At 46.2% G+C, this 14,921-nt stretch overlaps 1 protein-coding gene across 2 annotated transcripts in view; it reads left to right on the top strand.

The window, feature by feature from the left end:
* DGKD (diacylglycerol kinase delta) overlaps positions 1 to 14,921 on the top strand; it is a 112,250-nt gene that overhangs the window by 34,518 nt on the left and 62,811 nt on the right. Inside the window, exon 1 of one of the 2 annotated variants that reach the window (XM_057305695.1) lies at positions 10,536 to 11,517. The exons of the other annotated variant lie outside the window; for it this stretch is intronic. The gene's annotated coding sequence lies outside the window, so the exon portion shown is untranslated. Of the gene's footprint in view, positions 1 to 10,535; positions 11,518 to 14,921 lie in introns of those variants that run through there. 2 annotated transcript variants of the gene reach the window in all.

The raw sequence follows: 14,921 nt of genomic DNA on the forward strand, positions 1-14,921 counted from the left end.
ATTAAGTCTTTCTATTGAGTTTTCACTTTCAGTTATTTTATCTTTCGGCTTGAGAATTTTCATTTGATTTTTTAAAAAAAGGTTTCTAGTTACCTGCCAAAGTCCCTATAGTAAACATATTTATTTTATTTTATTTTATTTATTTTTTTTAAAGGTTTTATTTATTTATTTGACAGAGAGAGACAGCCAGCGAGAGAGGGAACACAGCAGGGGGAGTGGGAGAGGAAGAAGCAGGCTCCTAGTGGAGGAGCCTGATGTGGGGCTCGAACCCAGAACGCTGGGATCACGCCCTGAGCCGAAGGCAGATGCTTAACCACTGCGCTACCCAGGCGCCCCAAACATATTTATTTTAAAGTCTATGTCTGAAAACTCAAATATCTGGTTCTTAATATCTGGTTCTTTTATGGGCCTTTTTCTATTGTCTGATTTTTCTCTTCGCTTTTGTTTCTTTAGTCTTTTTTTCCTGGTATGCCTGTTAATTTTGGTCGACAAGCATTGTTGGAAAAATTGTCAAGATAACTTTATGCTCAGATGATGATGTCTTCCCTTACCATTTACTTTTGCTTCTGGTAGGTAGGCAAAGTAGCAACAGATTGTCTTAAATCCAGTTTGTGATAGAGCTAATTTGATTGTGGGCTTTACTTTTTCCATTGGCTGGTCTCTTTTCACTTCCTCTGCTTTTTTTTTTTTTTAATTCAATAGTTAATGTATAGTGTATTATTAGGTTCAGGGTAGAGTTTAGTGATTCATCAGTTGCAAATAACACTAGTGTTCATAACATGAAGTGCCCTCCTTAATGCCCACCACCCAGTTACCCCACCCCCCCCACCTCCCCTCCAGCAACCCTCAGTTTGTTCCCTGTAGTTAAGAGTCTCCTGTGGTTTGCCTCTCTCTCTGTTTTTATCTTATTTTATTTTTCCTTCCCTTCCCCTATGTTCATCTGTTTTGTTTCTTAAATTCCACATATGAGTGAAATCATATGGCATTTGTCTTTCTCTGACTGACTTATTTTGCTTAGCATAATACCCTCTGATTCCATCCATGTCATTGCAAATGGCAAGATTTCATACTTTTTGATTGCTGTCACTCCCTCTGCTTTCATGGGATACTCCTTTAGGCCTGTCAGCTGTAAATTGAGGTATTCATTCTCTGTTGGGCTCTGAATTTGTGTTTTTTTTTTCCCACCAGTCGTATGGTATTGCCAGAAGCTCTGTTCAGCCTCTCAGCCTCTTCCACTTAATGGATGAATTGGCAGTTGTTGCTCAATGATACTTAAAGGTATCTGACATTAAGATCACTCTTTATAAAATGTGAGAAGTGTTAGATACCATTTACTTGAAGGATAATGTATTTACCAAAGGGAATAAAGTTTGGTCTTTGTCACAATTTATGAAATTTGTTGTTTAAATCTTCTTATGATCCTATTTTTAATTTAGTTGATCTTCCAGAGACTGATGAGGAATTACTCTCTTTCAGGATAATTATATTTGTCATTTTTTCCTTACATTTGCAACACTTTTTACCTTCACTATTTTTGAAGCTCTTTTATTTTTGTATTTTTTTAAAGATTTTATTTATTTATTTGGGGGAGTGAGTGAGTGAGAGAAAGCACAAGCAGGAGGTCGGGGCAGAGGGAGAAGGACAAGCAGACTCTCTGCTGAGCACGGAGACCAACACGGGGCTTGATGCCAGGACCCTGGGATCTTGACCTGAGCCAAACGCAGACGCTTAACCAACTGAGCCACCTGGGTGCCCTTTGGAGTGCTTTTAGACACATTAAATTTTTTTTTAAAGATTTTATTTATTTATTTACTTATTTGAGAGAGAGAGAGAGAGAGAAAGAGATAGCGAGAGAGACCATGAGCAGGGATTGGAGGGCAGAGGGAGAGGGAGAAGATTGATGCTGGGCTTGATCCCAGGACTCTGGGATCATGACCTGAGCTGAAGGCAGATGCTTAACCAACTGAGCCACCCACACACCCAAACATATAAATGTTAATACCCTCATTACTGAGTAATTATTTGTCAATAAGGTAACATCTTTTTTACACTGAACAGTCTTTATCACTAATTGTACTCTGTCTGATATTGTTATATTTCTTTGTTCAGAATTTAATTGATAATGTGTACTTCTGTCTTCCACCCTCACTTTTATCTTCAGTTTTTCCTTGCTATTTTAGATTTAAATCTTGTAAGCAATATATTGTTAGAAGTTGTTTTTCCTCAGTCTGGAGCTGTATATAATTGTGAACTTGAGACAATTTCTGCTTGTCAGGATTTTTATACATCGGACTCCTGTGTTTAGTGGCTGTGTTGTGCTTTCTTGATTGAATGCTTCCTTGGTATCTCTCTTCTGTTTTGCATTTTTGCGAGTGGTATATGCACCATTTACATTTATATTTGTTGATGAGTTGAATTTAAAAATTCCTTTAAAAGATACATTTACAATTCACAAATTTTCTTATGTTGTATCTGCTTATAGCCAGTGCATGTGGTGATGTCCTTTTTCGGTGAAGCTGTGTACCTGACGGGGTGTTTAGCCACCTAGAACTTGCCAACTACCAACCATTGTTGTTAGTATCACACTAATGAAAACGAGAAAGCACTGAAGAACAAAAAAGAAGACTGATGTAGAATGTTCTGCTTTCACAAAGGAAACAAAATAGGGTGTTTTGTTTTTTTTTATTAGATCAACTCTAACAGCATGGTGTTTCCCAGTGTTGGTGTTGGAGGGAAGGCCTCTGAAGCCAGCCTTGCTTTGTTACCATCTTGGTAGATACCTGCACATTTCTTTCTTTCTTTCCTTTTTTTTTTTAAGCAGGCTCCATGCGCTCTGTGGAAATCAAGACCTGAGCTGAGATCGAGTCGGGTGCTTAACCAACTGAGCCATCCAGCGCCCCGTACATTTCTTCTTGAAATCTCGTGGGACTATTTTTCTCTTAAGTGATAATTGGATTTTGCTTACTAGTTTGTCTGGTATTGAATCTTCTGTCTTCCAGGCTTGGTTTTGGTTGTCCAACTTTGAAAAAGTCTTTTTTTCCTTGTATTTTCTGTATAATTCTGGTTTGTGTGCTTTGTTTTGTTCTTTGGGAATTTGTTGTTTATTCATTTATTGATTCAGCATGTGCCTTTTGAGGGCTTGTCCAGGGCCCAGCACCATGCTCAGTGGTCAACTGTCACTGATGAGCAGAAATGGAGAGGGGCTCTTCGTCAAGTTCATATTCTTCGAAGGCTCAGTGAAGCACACGCAGAGAGGTTACAGGTGAAACAGGTTACAGGGAAGGAAGGCTCTGTGGGGCATCATAAGGAGGACCCCCACTGGTACTGGGGTAGTGTTGGGAGGACTGCCCCTGAAGAAGTAATGTTTTAACTGAGATGTGAAAACTGGTTAGTGGTAAATCAACTGAAGGAAGTGTGTACAAGTGTGTGAGTGGGTCTGTATGTCTCATGCCTGTAGGCATCCTAGAATGGGGCGAGTCCAGGGACCAGTGTGTGCAAAGGCCTTGTGGTGGATGATGCAGTGTAGACTGTGTGAAGAAGCAGAAGGGCTGTGTGGCTGGCTGAGGCCAGAGGGAGAGAGACTGGAGGAGGCCATAGGAAGGGCTTGGGACTTAGTCATTCAACCCGTAATACCATTGAATAGTTCCGTTTGGTGAAATTCCCAGATTTGCAGTGAGAATGTTTTGCTCTGGTTGCATTGCGGAGTGTGAACTGGAGGAGGAAGGATGGAGGGTGTGTAGGATGTGGGGGAAGACCACAGCCCTTGCCAAGAGAGGGAGGCTCCTGGTTCTGAGTGGGGAGGGGTGGAGGGTGGGCAGTGGACAGGTGGTGCATCAGTGCAGCCAGGGTGGAGGTGGATGAAGGGGGCCGGGTGCACCTAGCGCAGCTGCTGGTTAAACGGGTTACAGGGGGCAGGGGTTTGTAGGGGTACGGTTCTGGATCCTCCATGTCTGTCAAGCTCTTCTGCATTATTTTAACTTGTTGGTTTCCTCAAATTCTACTTAGAAAGTTTTTTTTTTTTTTTTTTAAAGATTTTATTTATTTATGTGACAGAGAGACAGCCAGCGAGAGAGGGAACACAGCAGGGGGAGTGGGAGAGGAAGAAGCAGGCTCCCAGCGGAAGAGCCTGATGTGGGACTCGATCCTGGATCGCCAGGATCACGCCCTGAGCCGAAGGCAGACGCTTTTAACGACTGCGCCACCCAGGCGCCCCTACTTAGAAAGTTTTAATTTTGTTTGCATTTACTTGTGATTGTTACCCCCATCCAGCGTAGCTTTCACATTCTTTTTAGTTTGTTTTTATCCTGGCTAATTCTTGTTTGATAGAGTGGTATTTTAAAAAATACTTTCTGTTTAATGTAGTCATTTTCTGTTTCAGGGAAAGATTTTCCATATTCTTTTGGGATTCCAGATGTTTTCATTGACTTGGATCCCACCCCCCCGCCCCGATCTCTTCGTCTTTGAGCTCTCCGTAGTGGTTTTTGTTGTCTTCCAGTCCTGCGCTGGCTTCTTATATGGCCTTCCCCTAGCAGCCGGGAGCTCTAGAGTGTGCCAGGCATTGGAGGGCCGTCAGAGCACAGGGCTTTTACTGACTTATTTCTTGAAGTCAGTGTTTTCAGCATTTTCAATTTTTGCCCTATTTTAATAGAGATGTGATGAAATTTCATCACCTCCTTCAATGTTATTCAGAGTTTCAAAATGCAGCAAGAACAAGTCGAAGCAGTGGGGCACAGCACAGCTGTATTCTCACGCTGCCACCCAACCCGTCCCTCAGAGTCTCTCCTCGGAGTCCATTTGGTTTTCTTTGTTCCCATGCCACAGTGGATGCTGCGTGAGAGCAGTGGTTTTTGTCTGTTCTGTTCACTGCTTCACCCAGGAGCCAGCACACAGTCTTTGTCGAGGAGTGACTTGATTGCCGCTAATTCCAGGATGACTTGGGCCCCTCCCCCCGCTGCTCTCACTAGGCAGGGCACTTCCATTGGGCCGCACTCGGGGTTGCCGTGCAGGTCTCCCCTCATGCAGCCTGCGGGTCTCGTGGGCACTGTGGGCCAAGTAGTCACAGAAGCAGCAGGCTGGGGGGGAGGCAGCTCAGGGCTGCAGCGGGGGGCAGGTGTCAGGGACGAGAGGCTCGGAGGCCTGAGGCTGAGAGGGAGCCGTGGCCGGCTTGGCAGGTGCCCGGGGGTGGGAGTGGTTCCTGCCGGAGGAGGCAGAACGTGTGAGGGTGCTGAGATGGGCAGAGGTCAGAGGTGAAGTGTTTTCTGGGCTGTGTGGAGTTGGGACTTTTTTGCCATGGGTACTGGGAAGCCATTCAGATTTTGAAAGCCGTTTTTGTTACAAGTCTGGCTGCTGCCGAAGATTTGATCTTCCAGGAGGAGGTGGCCAGAATGGATGTGAGGAGGCCAGGCAGGTGGCCTTTGTGGTCGCCCAGTGGGAGGTGTGGAAGCCTCGGTGGGGCCACAGTCGAGAGAAGGGGCTGGATGGAGAGCAGGGCTGCAGGCTCTTTGGTAAAATACTTCTCCTCACCAGTGCCGTTCCTCCTCTTATGTGACTTGGGAATTCAGTAGGGTGCTGAAGAAAAATGGGGTTTTGAGCAGTTGGTGATTATTGCTTCCCGGAAGGCAGCTCTACACAAGGCCTTACGGTCACCTCATGTGTGCAGGGCCAGACATGGGTGGCTCTGGACACCCTCCCTTACCAGGGGCACATCGCTTGCCCCTCCAGTTCTAGAAATTTCACCTGAGAGACTGACTTCAGGGTCCTTGGTGTCAGAGGCACTGTCCCTTTCGAGGGAGGCAGAATCAGCTGGATTGAATTAGTGAAGATTTTCGAAACTAAGTAGGACAAAGGGATTCGTCATCGGAGTGTACACAGGTGCTGTGGATGGCTGGCCGGAAGCAGGACGAGGGCTGCCTGCAGGCGGGTGCGGGCTGAGTACTGGCCCGTGTCCCTTGGATGGCAAGGAGCCTGAAGCACGCGGGGATTGTGAGGCGTTTGCGCCCACGTTGCCTGGGAGAGGACGGTGCCTCTCTGGAAGTTTCACTGCCTGGAGCCCTTCACCCCTGTCAGGGATGTCACCTGCTGTCATGGTGTCATGTGCTCATGGCCCTTGGGCTTTGCCTGAGCCCCCTTCCTCTGACTCCTTGGGCTGTGGTGCTGGCATGGGGCGGGACCTTGGCCCTGGGACCAGCAGCTGGCTCTGGTTTTGTCGAGGCACCCATCCAGTTCTCCGGGCTGCTGGGTGGGTGCTCATGACACCCTCCCTCAGTGGGGCTCTAGGTCTTCCCTGAGCAACCAGAGGGCAGGCATGGAGGCTGCTCTCAGCAGTGATCCAGAAAGCCAATGCTATGGGGGGACAGGGGCCTGAGGGAAGGATGGTGCTTTATGAGTTATGCCGCTTGGGTGTTAGGGACTTATGCCGTAACATGTTCAGTTACTTCATTTATGGGGAAAATGATGTGCTATGTGGTATTTCCATGCTTTGGTTTTTCTAGAGGAAGCAGGGCCTCTGTCTTCGAATGTCCAGGAACTGCATTTCCTCAAGTGTAAGGACCTAGACAGTAGGACTAGGTTACATTCCTTATTGGTGACGGTACCCACTATGGGCACTTGTGCTGTGCCAGTGCCCAGGGGCGAGGACTGGGAGGCCTGGCCATGAATCTCAGCTCAGCCTCTTGCTAGCTGAGTGGCCCTGGGCAAGTCACTAAAGCACTCTGAGCCTCAGTTTCCTCCTCTGAGAAATGGGGAATAGTAATAGTACCTACTATGGGGTTGTTGTGACGATGAAATGAGTTAATACAATGTAGGCATGATGTTAAGTGTTTGCTGCTATTAACAGTATGATTGTAGGCACTCATTGCCTGTTCAATGGGGGAATTGAAAGCAGTGAAACAATTTATGATGTCATTTGGTATTTAATTAGACGATTTTCTTTTAGTTTGTTTTATTTATATTTCTTTTTTTTTTTTTAAAGATTTTATTTATTTATTTGACAGAGATAGAGACAGCCAGCGAGAGAGGGAACACAAGCAGGGGGAGTGGGAGAGGAAGAAGCAGGCTCATAGCGGAGGAGCCTGATGTGGGGCTCGATCCCATAACGCCAGGATCACGCCCTGAGCCGAAGGCAGAGGCTTAACCGCTGTGCCACCCAGGCGCCCCTGTTTTGTTTATATTTCTTAAGTGAAATGTTTCATACATTCTGTGTTTGCTGAATAACTTCTAATTAAAATCACTATAGATTATTCTAGACTTCACTCAACCTAAAACAGTCTGACTGTTTTACCCTTATCCCTGGGGTCCTGGCAGCAGCTGCACTTGAGTTGGACCTTGAAGAGGAAAGACAAGTTTGACTGGAATATACCTGAAATATAAAACCATTAAAAAGAGTCACATTCTGCCCATTTCTAAAAGCAGTATAAATTATTGAGTGCCACCCCGGTTCTTACATCATATAGTCCAGGGGACCTGGTGCTCGCCAGCTATCCCAGCCTCTCGCCCTGCCATGGCCTGCTCTTAAACCCCCGGGGCACAGGTCGCCTTGGTCTTGGTGGGGCACCTCAGTCTGAAGGCCCTCTCCCCAAGTTCCCTCCGTAGACCCTGCCCACTCCTCGGGTGAAAACTCTGCCTTCTGTAGGATCTTCCTGTTCGTGCCGTGGTCAGAAGGGAACGCACTGGCATCTTCTCGCTCAGGGCAGTGGTTCCCAAACTTGGCTGTGCCTGGGCACCCTTGGGGGAAAAAAGTTCCTGGCACCATCCCCAGAGGTTCTGATGCTGATTTGTAAATGGGTGATTTTTTAGAGCTTTCCGTGATTTTGAAGTGCAGCCACGTTTGGGACCCATGCTCATGTGATGCCAAATGAGCACAGGCTCCTTAGTGACCTGCGCACTCTTGGTCTCACCTTCTTAGGTCTTGACTTGAGGCTGGGTGTCCTCTTTGAAGCTGCTGTCCCCAGTCCAGAGTACTGGAAGTAGGTTTCGTTGCTTCTTTTTGTTTAGAGAGGATATTGAGTTGTTGTTCTTTGTGAAGTCCTACGGAACCAACATCCATCGTTGTGGATGATTCTGTGGGCTGGACCTCTTCTTGCTGCCGTTACCCTCTTAAAATGCTATAAACGTTGGGCCGAGGAGCTTCCTAGGAGCTGTGTGTCTCTGGATTCTGGTGAGCAGCTTTGGGTCAGGCCAGCACCTTTGCTGCGTGTGTGTGTGCACGTGTGTGCATGTGTGTGTGTTTTCAGCAAGTTTGATGGTTTGAAAACTTCTTGTTTACCCCTGGAGAATATGGGAATAATTTGGCAACAGCACGGCCTTACCTTGGCAGTCTGATTTCTGAAATCGAACAGGAACCAATTGGAAAAGATGCATGTTTTGGAAAGACTTGTTTTTCCTTCTTTCAACCATCTGTGTGGTGGCACAATCCCTGTTGGGCGCCTGAGGGCAGACAGCGGTGGACAAACACTTTCCCTGCGCTCAGGGATTTCTCAGAGGCTGTTAGACATGAAAAGAGGGAATTCTTGTGCCCTGTGACAAGTGCAGCAGCAGAAGGTGCAGAGCACAGTGGGAGCATGGAGACGGAAGTGGCTGTGTGGGCCCGGGGGCTGCCCGTGGCCACTGAGAAGGGGCATGTGAGTGGGCTCTGGGGTGGAGTCCAGGAGCGTCCCGGGACGGGAACCGTGTGCAGGGCAGCTTATCCATTTATTTTGTAGAGTGTTTCCATGGTAATAATGATTTTAGAGGAGATTTCAAGGGAGTGGGGAGAAAAGGTCACAGCAGCTCAGCAGCTACTTTCTTTCTTTGGGTCCCCTTCAGTCATATGTCAAGAGGCGTATGGTACATTTCACACATTATACACACAGTATGTGTGTAATTTATATTTTCATCATAAACACTTCCACATCATGAGTCTATAACGATCACTTTTATACGTGGAGATATTTCATTTGTAGGTGTGGCAGAGTTGATCAGTTAACCTTTAATTTCCTCACTCCTGCAGCATTAGGGACTTCGAATGCTCTGTTTTTCCTGTTGAAGATACTGCTAGAGCGAGCATCTCAGAGCATCTTAGACCACAGGAAGGACATCTGGGAAGATGGGTGTGGTCTCCCCTGCAGAGCAGCCCCTGTGCTGAGCCCCTGCCCAAGAGAGGGTGCCGTTCTCCTGGAGAGGGCAGCCTATGCTCTGTCTTGTGTCTTTTTTCACCTCTCTTGCCTGCCCTCGAGACTGAGAAGATGAAACTTTCTTCTGCTCTCTTTGATTTGGGTTTGGTTCTGGTTTACAGCTTCATCAGCTTCTGTTTACCTGATTTTGAATGGATCATAATTGGAACTGTAATGTATCCTAAGTCCCCAGAATCTCAGGCGAGCGTGTCATGTACCTGTGATGAAGGAGTGGAGGCCAGTCTGGGTTTGATGATGAGGAAGTGGGCCGATGGGGGACCTGGGCAGAGGTGACTGAGCTGACTGAGGAAGAAAGGAGAGCAGAGGGGTGGGCCGGAAAAGGGCAGCGGGGGGAGTCTGCACATGCTGATGTGAGGGCAGAGGGGGGTTGGAGGGAGCGGAAGGAGCCAGGGCAGAAGGCAGAAAGCCAGAAGCGAGTGCCTGTTGGCATCATATAAGAACAGAATCAAAGGAAGGAGAGGTCCTATTAGGTACATTTAAATTTGTTTGTAAATTTCAGAAAGGTGGATTGGCCAAATAAGGGGGATTGACAATAAAGAGGGTTTTCAGGGTCTGTGGCACAAACAAAATGTGCCCATATTTCAGTATAATTTCCTATAAATTGAATGAGAATTATATTCTCCTGTGGAATATACATGTTTAGGGGGCTGCTTCTGCCGAATGCCATGTTGAAATCTCACACAACTTCCCTAAAGTAGGATGTGGCACCTCTGCTTGGTCGTGTGTCCACACCATGTGGCTTACTGGGGTAGGGATTGATCTAGCAGGCTTTGCTCCTAGCATCATCCTGATGATTGCCCTGAAATGACCGTGTCAGAATAACCACGCCATACAAAGTAAGGAGTGATTTGTCATGTCTGTATTTATAACTTCCTTTTCCCCCAGGGAATATTGGTGAAATATTTAATGGTATCCAGAGGTTTTACGAGGTCTATTATAAAGGTGGTCTTGTTTGTTAGCTGGGTAACTCCATTTCCTCATCTGTGAAATGGGGATAGCATCTCATAGGTCACCGGGTTGGTAGAAAAGTGCCCTCTGAAGGCTTCCTGGTTTTCATCTGTACCACCACTCATCAGTGATAGTAGGACAGTAATAGAGTTTAGCTTGCCGCACTTAGCAGTTATTCCGATTTACAGGAATTTCAAAGGAGTTCAGATGAGGTCCAGAGAGTGTAGAAAAATGGCATCTGCAGCCGAAGAGTAGATATCGGGAGAGTTATTCTCCTTAGAGCTATTGGGCAATAACTACTAAAAAAAGGAGAAAAACGTCAGTTTTCCTTTACCTTTTACTTCTCCTGTTTTAGTAGTACTGCCTGATAACTCTAAAAAAGAAGCTAGGTAATGGATTTAAGTAATATTTTTAGTTGTTTTAAATCTCATCTGTTTGGCATTCATGTTTGTTGAATGAATGAAAGTTCCTTAGTAGAACTACATTGGGTGGAGCCCTGGACCTGACTTGCTCAGCTGTTTCCAGCAGACGTCAGCCTGTGGGGTGGCCAGGGCTGCTCCTTTGGTGAGGAACCATGACCTTTATCCAGATTTCAACATCAGTTTTCCTTCTCAGCTTGTTTGGAGCTCAGATATTTCCTGGGCAAAACCCCTGCGCCAGTCACTTTGGCTTAGAGAGAGGAAAAGCTATATATATAATTGGCAGATTTCCCTCATGGAAACTCTTCCCAATTTTTGTGACTGCAGGCCTGGAGCCGGGGTGGGGAAAGTCGTACTCATGGGCTGAGGGTGTCCCATGAGGCCTCTGAAGCTAGAAGACCTGCCAGAAGGGAAGCCCCACGTATTTCGGACAGCAGCTCCTGCCGCCTGGGCTCACTGCCACGAGCAAGCCCACCGTGGTTCCTGCTCTAGCGCAGGGCTCCGGGGAACTGACCTCATGTCCTGGCTGTGCCAGCTGTCAGCTGTGGGACCTCCGCTTGTAAACACCTGTAGCTTCATCCTCCCATTGGCAGGGTCAGGGCAGCACTACTACCTCACCAGCGGTGGTAGGGACAGGCACCCAGCACATAGCAGGTACTTAGTGAATTAAAGGCTGTGATGGTTAAAACACCCTTTGGACGGGGGAGCAGGACCAGGAGAGCAACTGCAGGAGGAAGTGAATCCAGTGAATTCCCTGCTTCATAATCCACTCTGTGTTCTCAGTTTCAAGAAGCAGGAAGAGGCAGGGGTTGAGCCAAATTGGTAGTGTGTGTTTGCTAAGTGTGGGGTTTTGCTTAAGGCAGCACCTGCCTCTGGGTCCTCAGAGCCAGGTACTCCACACGAGGCCTTAGGTTTTGGTTTTTACGGTTGTTCAAGCAGGCTGAAGGGAGGGGACACCGTCTTCTTCTGGCAGCCTTCTGGTGAGCGCTGGGGCCAATGGTGGGTTTCTGTTAAGTATATTTAGGATGGGGGGAGGGGGAGGACTCTTGTCACTTGCCTGGACTGTGTGGTGTTACAGAGTAGGGGTTGCACTTGTGAAATCTAGGCCATTTTCACAGTACGTGTGTGTGTGTGTGTGTGTGTGTGTGTGTGTGTGTGAGAATTGTTAACACTTCTAATTGTTTTTATTTACAAATGATAGAGGAAACAAAAACCAAATGGACAGTCGAGAGCCTGTAGTTTGACTCCATTACTTTCGTAAAGAAAGAGTTCTTTGGGAAAAGAAACCATGGAGAAGGTGTGTGGATGTGATTGAGTTTTTTTCTTAGGGTGTCTAGGAAATTAATAACTTTAGTCCTCCTTTACCCAGTATTCTTTGGTATGTGTACCAGGGATATGATTGCGCCAAGTCCTGTCTGGTTTTTTTTCCTTGAAAGTTAGGAAAATGATATCATTCTGTAGGATATTATGTTTAAAAAACCCTGCTTTCCTGTCCCAGAATAATCTGGTATTCCAGAGTAGGTAGAGCAGTGAGTAGGAGCTTTTTATTTCCTTGAAACAACTTGTTATCAAATTAAGATAATTCCCAGCTCTGTGGTGGGGAGACTGCTGTTTATTGACTCAATAGTCTCCCCCCCACCCCAGCCAAAGCACCTGCTTTGAAATGTAAACTCAGAAATGAAACATGTGATTCCCCCCCCCCCCCCCGCCCCTTTTTTTAGTCAGGAGGACTGTAGGAGCTGCTGTACCAGTTCTGTACAGGATGTTTAGCTAAACCTCCAGACCTCAGCCTGGGGTTGAGGTGCTCACAGAAGGCTGGGAACGCTGCCTGCACAGGGCCGTTCAGGTCCTACCCAGGCTGGCCTCTGTCCCTGCCGGACTTTTTTTTTTTGGAGGCTCCTTGGCCATCCTGGGGTTGGAACTCCCGACCCTGAGAGCAGGAGTTACGTGCTCCACTGACTGAGCCAGCCAGGCGCCCCCTGCTGGACGTGCATTAGAAAACCTGGTCTGTGTCATGTGCCCTCTTCACTGTTGCCTGGTGTTTGCTGGCTGTAAAAGTCCAAAGATGGTGGATCAGAGTAATCGCACATTTGGAGAATAGTTAGGAGTGGGGTTGGTCCCCATCCCGTCCTTGGTGGGGCTGGAGGGACACTGACCTTGAGGCAGGAGCCTTGGCTCCTGTCCTGCCCCTGACACTGAAGACCAGGACCGCTTCTGTGACTGGAAGGCAGGGGCCCAGGCGTAGCTGATCCTCCAGCCAATGCCAGCTCTGGCTCTCTGTCTTCTGAGGAATGAACATTGTGGTTTGCTTTATGCAACAAGTATCTAATCACACGAAGGGATAGACTGGGTATTTGTTGTTCCCAAAGCCGTAAGTGCTGCTTTGTCCAGGGCACTGCCAGTTCACACACCCTGTTGTAGATGAGATAACACCGTTAATTATTTTTAGCACTCACTTTGACTTGCAGAAATTTCCTGGCTTGGATGATAAAACTATATGGTCGCTGTAGTCATTCAGAGAAAGGTCCACCCTGTCCTTTAAAGAATATTGCAGTGCACCAAGATATGTTAACGTTATTTTTATAACTTAGTTGAGGTAGAATTGCTGTACAGTGAACTGTGCTGTTTAAAGTGCACGGCTTGTTGAGTTGCCACACCCCCACCCGTGTTGACACTGTCACCAGACAGGGTAACTAACATTTCCATCCCCCCCGAAGAGCTTCCTCGTGATCCATCCTCTCTCTGCACCCCTCCCCAGACAAACATGGAACTATTTTCTGTCTTTAACATTATTTTGCTTTTTTAAAGAATTCTGTATAAATGGAGTAATTCAATGTAAATTGAATTGAAGAATAATTCAGTATAAATTGGAAGTATGTCCCCCTTTTTATGGCATCTTTGGCTCAATATAATGATTTTGAAAATTTTCCACACTGGGTGTATCAACAGTGTGTTCTTTTCCCCCAATTTGTTGATCCATTTACCTGTTGGTGGGCATTTGAGCAGTTTCCAACTTTGAGCTATTGCAAATAAAGCCGCCGTCAACATTTGTTACAAGTCTTTGTGTGGACATATGTTTTCATGTCCCTTGGTAAGAACCTAGGAGAATTGCTGGGTCATATAGTAGGTGTGTGCTTAACTTTATGAGAAACTGCTCAGCTGTTTTCCAGAGTGCCTGGAATTTCATACAGCTGCCCGCAGTGCAGGGCGACTCGCTGCTCTGCCTTCTCACCGGCCTCTGCCGGAGTCAGTCTTTTATCTTACGTGCCCCAATAGATACGTAGTGGTATCTCATTGTGATTTTCATTTCCATTTCCCTGATGACAAATAACGTCAGCGTCTTTTCATGTGCCTGTTGGCCATTTGTTTGTGTTATTTTGTGAGGTGGTGGTAGAATCATATGTCCATTTTTGCATTGAATTGGTTGTCTTATTATTGAGTTTTAAGATTTCTTTATATATTCTGGATATAAGTTCTTTGTGTGACGTATGTGTTATGAATGTTCTTCCCAATCTGTGGCTTGCCTTTTTTGTGTATGGCATCTTTAGAAGAACAGAGTCATTCTTTTTGGTGAAATTGAATTCATCAGTTTTTTTCTTTATGGTTCATGCTTGTTTTTCAATCCAAGAAACCTTTTTCTGCGTTAGTATTGCGAACGTTGTTTTCTAGAAGTGAGGATTATGACTAACGTACAGTTAATTCTGTGTGGAACGTGAGGTAAGAGTTGATGTTCATTTTTTTCCTTAGCGGTGTTCAGTTTTCCAGCAGCATTGTTGAAGAGCCTTTTCTTATGAATCACCTTGACACCTTTGCCACAAGTCAGTTGACCATATGTTTGTGAATCTATTTCCAGACTTTCTGTCCTGTTCCATTGGTCTATATGTCTAACCTTACCTCAAGACCACACTTTCTTGATTATTATAACTTCACAATAAGTGTTAAACTCAGACAGGGCAAGTCCTCTAACTCCCCCCCCCCCCCAAGATTTTATTTATTTGTCAGAGAGTGCACGAGTGCACAAGCAGGGGGAGTGGAAGGCAGGGGGGAAGCAGGCTCCCCGCTGACCAGGGAGCCTGATGTGGGGCCCCATCCCAGGACACTGACACCATGACCTGAGCCGAAGGCAGCTGCTCAGCCTACTGAGCCACCCAGGCGTCTGCAAGTCCTCTAACTTTTGTTCTTAAAGTTGCTTTGGTTATTTCTAAGTCCTTTCCATTTTCTTGTAAATTTTAAAAATAGTTCATTTCTACAAAATAAGCTTGCTGGAGTTTTTTTTTTCTTAAGATTTTATTTTTAAGTAATCTCTGCACCCAGTGTGGGGCTCAAACTCACAACCCCGAGATCAAGATGTTCCAACCTAATGGAATCTTGATTGAAGTTGCAT

This window comes from Ursus arctos, unplaced genomic scaffold, assembly GCF_023065955.2.
Source record: "Ursus arctos isolate Adak ecotype North America unplaced genomic scaffold, UrsArc2.0 scaffold_1, whole genome shotgun sequence".
Lineage (NCBI taxonomy): Eukaryota > Metazoa > Chordata > Mammalia > Carnivora > Ursidae > Ursus > Ursus arctos.